Source organism: Zingiber officinale, chromosome 8B (assembly GCF_018446385.1).
Source record: "Zingiber officinale cultivar Zhangliang chromosome 8B, Zo_v1.1, whole genome shotgun sequence".
Lineage (NCBI taxonomy): Eukaryota > Viridiplantae > Streptophyta > Magnoliopsida > Zingiberales > Zingiberaceae > Zingiber > Zingiber officinale.
The window spans coordinates 112,802,956-112,815,027 of record NC_056001.1 but is presented as its reverse complement, the minus strand read 5'-3'; the positions used below and the strand labels follow the sequence as shown (position 1 = coordinate 112,815,027).

General features: G+C 38.1%; 1 protein-coding gene across 2 annotated transcripts in view; it reads left to right on the top strand.

Annotated features, from left to right (window-relative positions):
- Positions 1–12,072, top strand: part of LOC122016970 (MACPF domain-containing protein At4g24290-like) — a 30,006-nt gene that overhangs the window by 16,590 nt on the left and 1,344 nt on the right. The window lies entirely within an intron of this gene.

Sequence of the window (12,072 nt, the reverse complement as noted above, 5' to 3'; positions counted from 1 at the left end):
TAAGTTGTGCCTTGCCTGCATAAGATAGAGCTTTTCGTGGCCAAGCAATAATTCGTCTACCTAGCGAATCCAACAAGGGGCTATAATAAGAAATTCGAAGTCTCATTGCAGCCAGAGGAATCCCAAGATACATAAATGGCATGGAACCCTCCTGAAAACTTGTGATCGTGAGTAGTCACATGTGTCTCATCATCAGCCCCTGCTAGGTAGATACATGATTTCTGTATATTTATCTGAAGACTTAATGCCGCACCAAACTCCTATAATCTAGAATTTTGAAATGTATTATCATGAAAAAGTATTTTTCCATGATAGATATACACTAGACAAATCATTGTGCAAAATTTAAAATTTTTAGAGGTTTGTAGATTGTTTTAATACATTTCAAAATTTTGCACAAAAGTGTAATCTAGAACTCAGTCAATTGCATCAAATATCCAATCGATTGGGGCTTAGTTTGGCAACTGACTGTATGTAGAAGGTTTTAGTTAGCTGAAATTGATCAAGTTATTATTTGTGTTTCATTTAGATCCGAGATTGGGATTAGGATTACTATTTAAATGATTAAATTTTTAGTTTGTAAATTGTTCGGTGCAATCTTTTTTATGCATGATAAAGAGGTAGAAGAGAATGGTTTAAGTTAGAAATTGTTACTACAATCTAGCCCCTAAGTAATCATGATCCATCATAGGTTTTTATGGTATGGACAAATAGTTTATGTTAGGATTATATTTGTATTTGATGTGCATGAAGTTGTGTAGGACTTAGATACACATGGAGACTCAGTATGCCCAAGTGAGCTGATGACTTAATGACTTAAGGATGGAGATCGAAGAAGGATGATATGGGATATTAGGGGAGACCAGGAGCATCATAGCACAATTGAGTTGAAGGAGGTAGATTACATGCGTGAAGGGGTAAAGGATGACACATACAGTGAGCCGAGGGCTTGGGTGCATCCACGGGATGAGTAGCTTGACGTGAGAAGGCCTCAAGGCAAGGTAAACTCCATAGTGAGTTGAGAGTTGAGAACATATACCTGCTAGAAGAGGGTAGATCTCAATTTAGGCAGATTCAACTCTTAGAATGATTGTAGTTGATGTTTTAGTCAATTGAATGGTGCTTTAGCTAATTGGTGGTTAAGTGAACAAATTAGTTGACTCGAGTTTCAACCAACAGACAAAATGTTCATGTTCAGGGCTATGGTTGGTGAATAGAATGTTTCCGTTCAAGGCTATGAGTGAGTCAACTAGCCAGTCCACTCAAGCTAATCACCAACGAGTGAATAGAATATTTTCATTCGTGGTTGAGTTGATTGGTCAATCTACTGATCAAGGATCAATTGACTCAACTACATCTAATCGGCTCCTGCTATAGTAGAAAAATCAAAGAGAGTTGATAAGAAAAAGCTATGCGACAACGTTGGATTGGTGATGGCGACAGGATATACTAATGGTGCATTCTAGTCGACTGATCAACATTAGCACAACATAATGACCAAGAACAAATCAAATGGATGAAGTCTTCTTATAAGAGGGGGTCTTAGAGGAAATTTGAAGGTTAACATTCCCATACATATTGTTAATGTTCTGAGCCTTATTGCACTCATATTCTTCTCACTCTTATGCTCTCAATTATAATCATCTAAGAGTCTATAAGAGGTTCTCCACCTTTGGAAGTTGTCTAAGAAGGAGAAAGCATAGTAGACATCTAGGAGTAATGCACTGAAGGATCATAAGTTGTGGAGTAGGAATGAGAGTTCCAAATCATGTAAATTAAAGTGTTAACTTGTTCTTTCTGAAGGATCGAAGATGCGATAGAGGGGGGGGGGGGGGGGTAAATATCGTTCTTTTTAAAAATTTTCTTCTCGTTTCGAAATATCAAAGTAGCAGCGGAATAAAAACAAAAACAAGTAGACTCGTTTGGTTACTTGGTTTGGAACATGTGGCGACTCCTACTCCAAGACCCGCGATCCTTGATTGCACTGTTGGGCAATTCACTAATATTCCTCCTTTCGAAAACTTTGGAAAAGAGGTAATGCGTACAATAAGTTAATACAACATAATGCAAGCTAAATAGAAATACCAACAATACAACAATGAAGATTGTCGGAGCTTCTTAGTGATGTAGCTTCCACGCTGAGTAGAAAATCAGAAGCAGAATGAGCAGCAATAGAATAATGGAAATGAAGAAAAGTTACTTCGGCTCGGTGCTTGAAGCTTGCTTTTATAAGTGTTGATCAGTCGATTGAAAAACCCAACAGTCGATTGATCTGTTTGGTCGACTGAATCTTGTCGATTGAATACTATGCTTTCCTTTGGTGATGAGATTCGATCTTCGCGTGATTAAGAGCATTAATTGATCGGTCGACCGATCACCTTTATCGGTCGACTGATCCCTTGAATTTCCTTCTTCTCTTCGATCTGAATCTTCTTTGACATTAATGTTATTTAATGTTCGGTCCGATCCGCCTAAATTCCAAGTTTGTTGAGATTTCGATCTTCTAAGTTGTTTATTAAAATGGGTTTGGTAGACCGATCCCCTTGAATACCAAATGTGCTCTGTTTGATCACTCTGTGCCATGTCAGCTTGGTTCAGTCGATTGATCCTTCTGTTCGATTGATCGATCCACCTGGATTCTGCAAAACAGAGTTAGTTTGCACAGTAGTATAAAATATCCCTGCAAGTGTTGCATGAATAGGAAAAAACAGTAAGACTTGTTTTGATCTCAACTTGGAAACCTGTCGATTTTTTTAGTTGGATCAGCGACCTAGGGTTTGTTCCTTCCCGGAACACAACCTCCCCGTCGCTCTACTCTGGTTGCTTACCTCAACCTACCTGCCAAACATCGGATCCTCCAGACCTGTTTGGACTTCGGTTTAGCATCGGATCAGCTAGGGCTTCCTCTCGATATCAGGTCCTCCAGACCGATCGACTCCAATTGCCAAGTGTCAGGTCCTCGACCCACCTAGACTTCCTGCCTAGCTTTCACGATCTGTTAAGACTTTCCTGCCTAGCCGCGACTAGGGCTTTTACCAACTTTGTTTTGCACAGCGGAAATCTGAAGGCAATGCTAACACCGGTATTTACTTGGTATCCACCTCCTCAAGGAGGTGACTAATCCAAGGATCCACACCACTCACACTCTTTCACTATCGAAAACCCTCCTTCTCGGAATCACACCGAAGGTGGAGAAACCTTAACGAAATACACCTCTCCCTTTTCTTCAAAATAAATATACGTAGTGGAGAGGAGCTTGAACCCTTTGCTTTGAATCTTTATCACTTGAGAGCTTTCAAAAGGCTTGGAGAGCAATGGAACAATATGTTTTGTTGTATTTGTTTTCCGTTTCTTTCCGTGCTTTATACGTTGAGAAAACTAGCCGTTTCTCACGCCGCCGTCGCCGTGGATCGATTGAGGTCATATTCCAATCGATTCACAACTATCCGTTGAAGCCATCGCGTCAAGATCGACGGTGCAGATTCTTTCATTTGACTTGGATCGATTGAGGCGCGTTTGAATCGATTCACCGCTTGCTCATGAAATCGCAGCTTCGTGAATCGATCGGCCGATCGATTCAATACCTTGCCTTGCATCTGGTCTTCTGACCTGCAAGAACTCTTTTTACCAAGAATCCAGTCCTCGACCTTCTTGGTCTTCTCTTGCATCTGGTCTTCTGACCTGCAAGAAACTCCTCCTGCAAACTCACAATGCATGTTAGTTCCACCGTATTAACCTAAACTTAAATAATTGTCAACACATTGAAACTTCCAGGGCATGATTGCACCAACAGAGTAAACAGCCTGCACACTTAGTCAATTGTCAGATCACAACAAAACTTAACTTAAACCTTTGATAACATCAAAACTCAGGTTCGATTATGGTGCACCCTGCACCAACACTTTCTTGTCAATTTTATTTCCTCTGTATTTGATTTGAATTGACCTTGATAAGTTATTAGCTAGATTTCTTTAAATGTAAATCAAGAATGTTTGCTATTCACTCCCTTTACTCTTTTAACTTCTCCAATCGTCTATCTATTTGGTCCTAACAAAATTGATCCTTATGTTTAAAAAAATGCACCCAAGTAAATCTACTATAGTCATGAACTATTACTAGATAATATTTGTTACCATTAAGTGAAATAGTACCATGAATATCAAATAAATTTAAATGCAAACATTGTAACCGTTGTGAAGTAATAAAAGTAAAGTTTTACTTTTATGCGTAGATTTGACTTGTTTGCCTTCTTGGCACGCATTACATAATTTGTCCTTGTTGTAGCGCCCTTCACCTAATCCCTCTTGTAAATTTATGCAATTTGCCTCATGTTATCCTTCCTATATCCTACTACTAGCATGATTGTTAGAATTTATTGTGTTTTATCAAACACTTAGTTGAGTGATACTCAACTTTACACTCAGTATCACACAATTGACTAATACTAAAGAGGTGAAAGTTCATTCACTTAACTAATAAAATTGTAGGTAAAATTTATGTTGCCTATACCAATTACCTTAAGCTTCCCACTATTCTCAAATGACACCATCTCTTTGTTCTTGTGCTCGTGCTTGAGGGCGGTGAATTTTGCAATGTCCTCAATCATGTGTGTAGAACACCCGTTATCCAACATTCTTTCTCCAAAGTACCCTTCCCTTGCTTGTACCTAGCAAATGCTTGGGTACCCATGCCTTTACCATTCTAGACCTTGAGATTCCCTTAATGGAGGCTTTAAGCATGAAGGAGGTGTTTCAACAAATTAAGGAAACATATGATACCTTGTTTTGTCTTATAGCCAATACTTTGCTATAAATAGCTTGTTGGCCCCCAAGTATCTTGTTTAGATATTTGGAGCTTTAAGTAAATCAATCTTTACATTTCTTCAATTCTTCCACTTGCAATTTAAATGAACATTCTGTTAAGTTTTTCAACTCGGGAATAACTTTTTCTTGAACTTTGCAAGTGGAGGATGGAGTTGTCTCTCCCATAAGCGCTATAAACTCCTTTTGGAGTGACTTAACCTTATCCTTAGACCTAGACAAGGAGTTTCTTAAACAAGCTATAGTTTCATCTAACTTATCTAATTCAGGAAATATTATTTCATCATCACTTAATGGCTCCCCTTGTAGCTTGATGCTTCTTCTCTTTCATCACTTGATCTCTCAACTCCATATCAATTGCCATGAAGGGAATGGGGTCATCCCAAGTTGCTGTAAAAACTTTCCTTTTCTTAGCTTTTCCTCTTGTGCTACTCCGGAATTCCAACTTGTAGTGCCCCTTTCTGTTACATTGAAAGTAATATTAGATTTGGTTTTGTTACACCTTCCAATTTTGTTGGTTTCTTTGATCCTCAAACATTTTCTTGACATGCTTTCTGTTGAACTTCTTGCTCTTCCTCATCATCGTCTTCATGAAGTGTGCTATCCCACTTGTTGAAATTTCACCTCGCTCTTGGTTTCATGCTCGGACTTGGAAGATGACTCCTTTTACTTATTTATAGTAACCAAAGTTAAACCCATAAGGTAGCTTGTTCATGAAATTTAACAAAAAAATTCATCAAATTTTATCAAAGATAAATCTTGGGGCACTTGTTGGGCATCCATAATGGATGATCAAAGTGAGGTATGGGGAAAGACTTTGAGGGCATACCTTATAAGGTCCCGCTTCTCTACTTGTTCTTCAATAACATGTAGCTTGCTAAGGATCTCCTTGAACCTCCCATGTAACTGGCTCACTTAATTCTCAATTCACACAATTTAACATTTGGCTCGATAAAAGATTTGCAAGAATCTCTTGTACCTTCATGGAGTTGGATGAGCTTCTCCTAAAGGTCCTTGAGACTTAAGGGTTGGAATTGTTGAGTTGACATCTCAAAACCTTCTTTCACAATGAACCACGTATCAATATCTGTCATTAGATAATACTCTATCCTACCTTTTCAATAAGAGAAATTGGTCATGTTGAAGAATGGTGCCCGTATTGTGCTATGTTCCTCTTGCATTGCCATCTCTTAAATTTGCTCTTTTGGGCAACTAGTCCTCTAGTAGTGATAGAGCTCTATTACCACTTGTTGGATCCTTGAGAGGCTAGAGGGGGATGAATAATCAATAATTCATTTTCATGCTTGGTTCTACAAATTGAGTTAGTGCAATGCAAGTAAAAGAAAAAAAAAAAGACAAACCAAACAAATTGAATAAGAGTTTTTACTGTGGTTTGGAACCCCGTATTCCTGTTCTACAACTATAATGCATTGAGCTTAAGAATGATAGTATGCCAATTTTCAATGGTATTCCAGTGGCTAGACATGCCCATATTTATAGCCATGTAGCTCCTTTTCAGCCTTCAAATAGCTTTCCAGCCTTCGGTCATTTGATTGAATCATGCTTCTAATCAATTGTTGACTTGATTTTGTTTGCCTCTTTTGCTACAATGGCTCCCTCAGTCGACTAAAATGAGCCATTGTAGCCTTCGGTCATTCGATTGAATCATGCTTCTAATTGATTTTGTTAGCCTCTTTTGCTACAATGGCTACCTCAACTAAAATGAGCCATTAGTCAACTGCCGAATAATAGCCTGTAAGCTATTTGGTCGTTGCAGTTCGTTAATGTCAGATTAATGACTTTTTCAAGATTTCTATTATTGAGCAATCAATTGATCTGGTTCACCAGTGGACTAACTGGGAATCACAGTTATGTACTAGTTGATTGATCCTTGAACAAAAACATTATTTTTGTTTGAGCCTAAGTTGACTGCCTAATCAACTCATGGTCGGTCAATTCATCCTCACAAGGATTACCAGCATGCAGAGAGGTTCATTCTTGGGACTTCACCATGCTAAGAAGTTGGTGTGTGTGTGTGTGTGTGTATATATATATGAACTACTTTGTATAGAATATTAAGAAATTTTCTTTATTTGTTTTGGACATTTGAGGATCCTTTTCCATTTGTGAATTTATTTTCACAAATCACATAGTTAACCACATCGAATTTGATTGAAAATAATTCCTTGCTCCAAACAATACTCATCACTCACTAGACATCACAGACACAACAATCATGTTGTTTAACATCCCATTCTTTCAATCTCATGTTTGTGCTATGGTGGAATCTAGCTGCAACATCCCTAGTTTTTTTTTTCTAGACACAAGCGGCCATCTGGAAAGACTACTAAATAGAACAAGTCACTAACGGTTATTATTACATGTCATCAATTACAAGGTTGTATTTACTAAATAAAGGAACTACTAGCAAATGCGGTAACATAAATCAGAAGGTCTTCCAGTTGTACTGTCATTGTTCCGAGCTGGACGCCTCTGCACAATTGTTCCATAGTCTGAAAAAAGTAAAGTCTGAGCATATTCAAAACCACCATATGCAAGAATACTTCGTATAATGTGCATACTAAGGGAAAAGCGAGAGTCGCCTAAATTTTTAAACTTATCTATATTACCAACCTACCTAGTTAGCATAGTCTAAATGTAAACCAAAGCTTATTGATGGCCATACCATGATTTCAACGTGCATGAACATAAACATAAGCGTAGCATCACAAGAATATGACATAGCATGAACTAGCATAGACATAGGCATAGCATAACATGGTTATAACTGACATGAACAATAAAATAGCTTAACAGGGTTATAACTAACATGAATATGAACATAGCATCGCATGACCATAATAGACATGACATAAACATAGCATAACATGAACTAGCGTAAACATAGCACGAACTAATCTAACATGGCGTAACATGAGCTTGATCATAGCATTTCATGAACCCAATTATATACATAGCATAACATGAACATAACGTAGCATCTCAGGAACCTAACATATTTATAGCATAACATGAACATAGACATAGCATATCATGAACCTAAACATATACATAAACGTAGCATATCATAAAACCTTTTTAAGGCAAGGTTGGATTGTTGAGACTAGCTATCATCATATAGTCGATTGATCAATCTCAGCTGTAAATCCATGGTACCAGGCGGCGGGACATCAGCAACCACTTTTTTGTTACTGTGCCTTGGCCTATAGTTGGTGGGGACTCCAACAACCCTTTTGTCCCGTGGCTGATGGAAATCTGGTGTTGGGCTCCCTCTGGGGTCTTCTCCCTCGCAGTATTCCCATAAATCATTATCATAATCGTTTCGTCACAGTCAACTTACCCAATATTGGGCTACCTCTGAGCCTTGTCCCATAAACGAGGTCCCTCTGGGGTCTTTTCCCTCACGCTATCCTCTTTAAACCTTTATCATTATCACTTTGTTACAGTCAACTTACCGATATTGGCCTTCCTCTGGGGCTTTTCCCGTAAACAGGCTCCCTCTACGGTCTTTTCTCTCACGATATTCTTATTAAATCATTATCATTTTCAGGAGCATGTTTAGGGTTATAGATTATCAAACCAAGAAATCTGAAACTTACCTATACCACATGGTTATCCAACATCATCACCGTTATAGTATGTTGATCCTAAAGAACATAACTTTACATATGCTTGCAAAGTTATCAAATATAATTATCTTCATTGCATGTTAAATCCTAAGGATCCGAAAACCTAATATGTAACCTATAAATGTTATCATGGTAGGATGTAGGGAAAAACATAAACGTCCCCCTAAGCCTAGATCATATTAAGGTATCATAATAAGGCGTCAAAAGAACATGACATAATCGTAAGCCCAAGCATGTAAAATCGTATCATACATATAGCTTACTAAACTATCATGATGTGAAACAAGGGTAAGCACAAGCATACTAAACAAATTCTGAAGCTTAAAAGTTCTAGGTGCTAACATGATATCACTCACTAAATGAGCAAAAGAGTATAGGAATCTATGAAATCCAAAATTATGCATTTATACAAGCCTTCAAAACTTATAAGGAAGGAACTTAAACTAAAGCATTAACATAGTTGAAACATGCACAATTTGTACGGGCCGAAACATGATATCCTTAGCAAGAAAACAAAACAAAACCTTACAAGTTACAAAAATCTGAAGCCACACAAAACATAGAGGATAAATTTAAAGCAATAACATGGTTGAGAATATGCTAAACTAAATTGCCTAACGCTAACATGTCACCTATAGCAAGAAAATCATGCTAGGAAATATAAAGAGCATGGGCACAATCGAAACTCATAACTAAATCTCAACCAAATTCAAATCCAAAACCTACATAGTGCATGTAAGGTTATCGAGATAAGAAACAAGTAAAAGCATAATCATCATCACAATTAGCTAAATTCTGAAATTTATCACTTAACCTAACATGGTGTCAAAACGTACATGACTTTAGGGAACTGGTTGAAACATAATAAAGTATAGAACATGCACATGAAACATAGAAACCTAAATTGGTTCTACATGAAATCTTATTTCGTTCAATCATAGGATGTTATCTATACTTAACCCATAGTTCTACATATTATAGGAAGAATTAAAGCGTCAAGAAAGTGAAGAACATGCCTCAAAGACAACTCTGCCCAAACCTTCTCTCTTTCCGTTGGATCCTATTCCCATCGGGATTCTTCTTCCTCACCTCCATTCAGGGCTTCAGGCCAGAGAGACCTCCTTCCTTCTGCTCTCAAGATCGAAGAAAGAGGTGGATGGGGTGGCGGTGCAATGGCGATCTTGAGACAGTGACTTGCGGCAGAGGCTCGCAACTGCGTGTGAAGATGGCTCAATCTAGATCCATAGCTTCCTCTGATAGAAAATCAAATGGTGCTATGGTGGAATTGAAGCTCCCCCTAAACCACTAATCATCCCTTTCTAGATCTGGAGAGAGTATAACAACAAGAGGAAGCAGTGGTGCATGATCGAAAGGAGGCGGCTCGACGACGGCTCTAGGGCACGACCGAAAGCTTGGCTACTGGGAGCCCTTTGGTGTTCAAGGCCAAAGATGGGAGGCCAAAATGGAGGTCGATTGCCAGAGCAAGGCTTGGGCGACCGTTGATGATGAGTAGAGAAGCAGCGGTCGTCGACGGGCGCTGGCGCGATCTGTCGGAGCTCGCGAATAGCGACCGGCATCGAGTAGTGAGGAAAAGAAATGAGATGATCGAGGGATCGAGCGGCACGGCGATTGGCTAGTGGCTACTTGTGGTGATAGGCAAAAGGGCGACGACGACTAAAAAGCTAGGGCACAACGCCGGTGCTGCTTGGCCCAAGGAGGCCGGGAAAGGAGCTGGCCATGTCACTTGCCGCGACTGGCTGCGGCGATCAGGGCTAGCAGCTGTCGGTGCTAACGACGAGAGGCGATGGAAAAAGAAGATCGGGAGAGGGAGTCAACGACAATGAGATAAGGGGAATTGGGCCATTAATGAGAACTTAAACTTAGGGTTTAGATAAATTGCTTATATAACCATCAACTCCTCATTGAAATGGGTATTTCTAAATAGGCTTCTGCTTACCCATTTGTATCACTTAAAACCTAAAAGGGTTCATTTAAAATCTATAAAAATTTCAATAAATTTCATAAATTCATATAAACTTATTTCCTGATATATTATCCACTAAAAATATTCATTTTCCTTAAAATATTCTAATTATGTTAAATTTTAATTATTTACACATTTATCTACATTTTTGGTATCTAATAACTTTATATATATGTGTGTGTGGGCGCACGCATATTGGTTTAGGACATTACACCAGCTCTAAAGTAAAATAAATAAATAAATAATAAATGATAATCCAGTTAGCCTCATTGACTATCCCTGCGGTGACCGGCCCGACTCCACGGAAGTTTCTCATCGGCCACCAGGGTAAATCGGGAAGCGCACGCGGCAGCCAGCCCAGAAGCCCAGCATCCTTTGATTGCGCCCTCCATTTGGAAGAAAAATTCCTGCAAATACGCTATAGCCGCGGGTGTCTAGGTGACAACCTGGATGTCCTACCGCGGCACCATAGCCCTGGGGACGGAATCTAGCTCTAAAGTTAAGAGCTTCTAGGAGGTATTAGATACATTAGTTTAGTATTGTCAAAAGGATACAATAATTATAAATTTTTTATTTTCCAAGATACTGTACCGCGGTGCATGTTGTTTGTAGATGATATTATTTTGGTAGATAAGACAAAGAGTAAATGCTAAACTTAAATCTGGGTTAAAAATGCTAGAAGTGAAAGATTTTAAAATGAGTAGAGTAAAGACATAATATATAAAATTTAAGTTTAGTAATATTAGACGTAATGAGACAATTGTTATGATAGGAGATGACGATATGTCTGTAACTAAAAGTTTTAAGTATTTAAGATCATTTTTACAAAAGAATGAAGACATTCAGAGAAATATTTTACATAGAATACAAGCAGGATGGTTGAAATGGAAGAGAGTATCATGTGTTCTTTGTGATCGTAAAACATCTCTAAGACTTAAAAGGAATGTTTTACAAAATGACGGTTAGACTTGCTATGCTATATAAACTAAATGTTGGGCTCGAGCACATGAGCAAAAGATATGAGATGCAGAGATGAGAATGTTAAGATGGATGTAGAGGCATAAAGGTTGAACATGATAAGAAATGAAAATATCAGAGAAAGTTGGAGTTGCACCTATTGAGTGAAAACTTTAGGAGACGCGTTTAAGATGATACGAACATATACTTAGACGATCAATAAATGCTCTAGTTAGGCGATGTGAAACTATGACAAATGTGCACATCAAACAAGGAGGAAGATCAAAAAAGATTTGATTAGTAACAATAAAATAAGATAAAATTTATTTAAATATAAATGATGATATAGTAGGGGATAGAGTCCAATGATGTAGAAGGATCCATTTTGCTAACCACATTTAGTAGGATAAGGCTTGGTTGTTATTTTGTATTTTTCACCAAATTAATCCTTGAGGTAGATGACTTTCCCCCTAGTTCGTCTACCAAGATACATTTCCCATTTGGAATTTGAACCCCTCTTTTTATTACTCTTCTAAGTGCTTTACCATTGCACCACACTCGTGGGAACAAAAAAAAAGAGAAAATGGGATAGAAGAATGGGAGAATTATTATTATTATTATTTTAAAAAAAATGCATTTCTATTCATGTTGAATGTGCTTT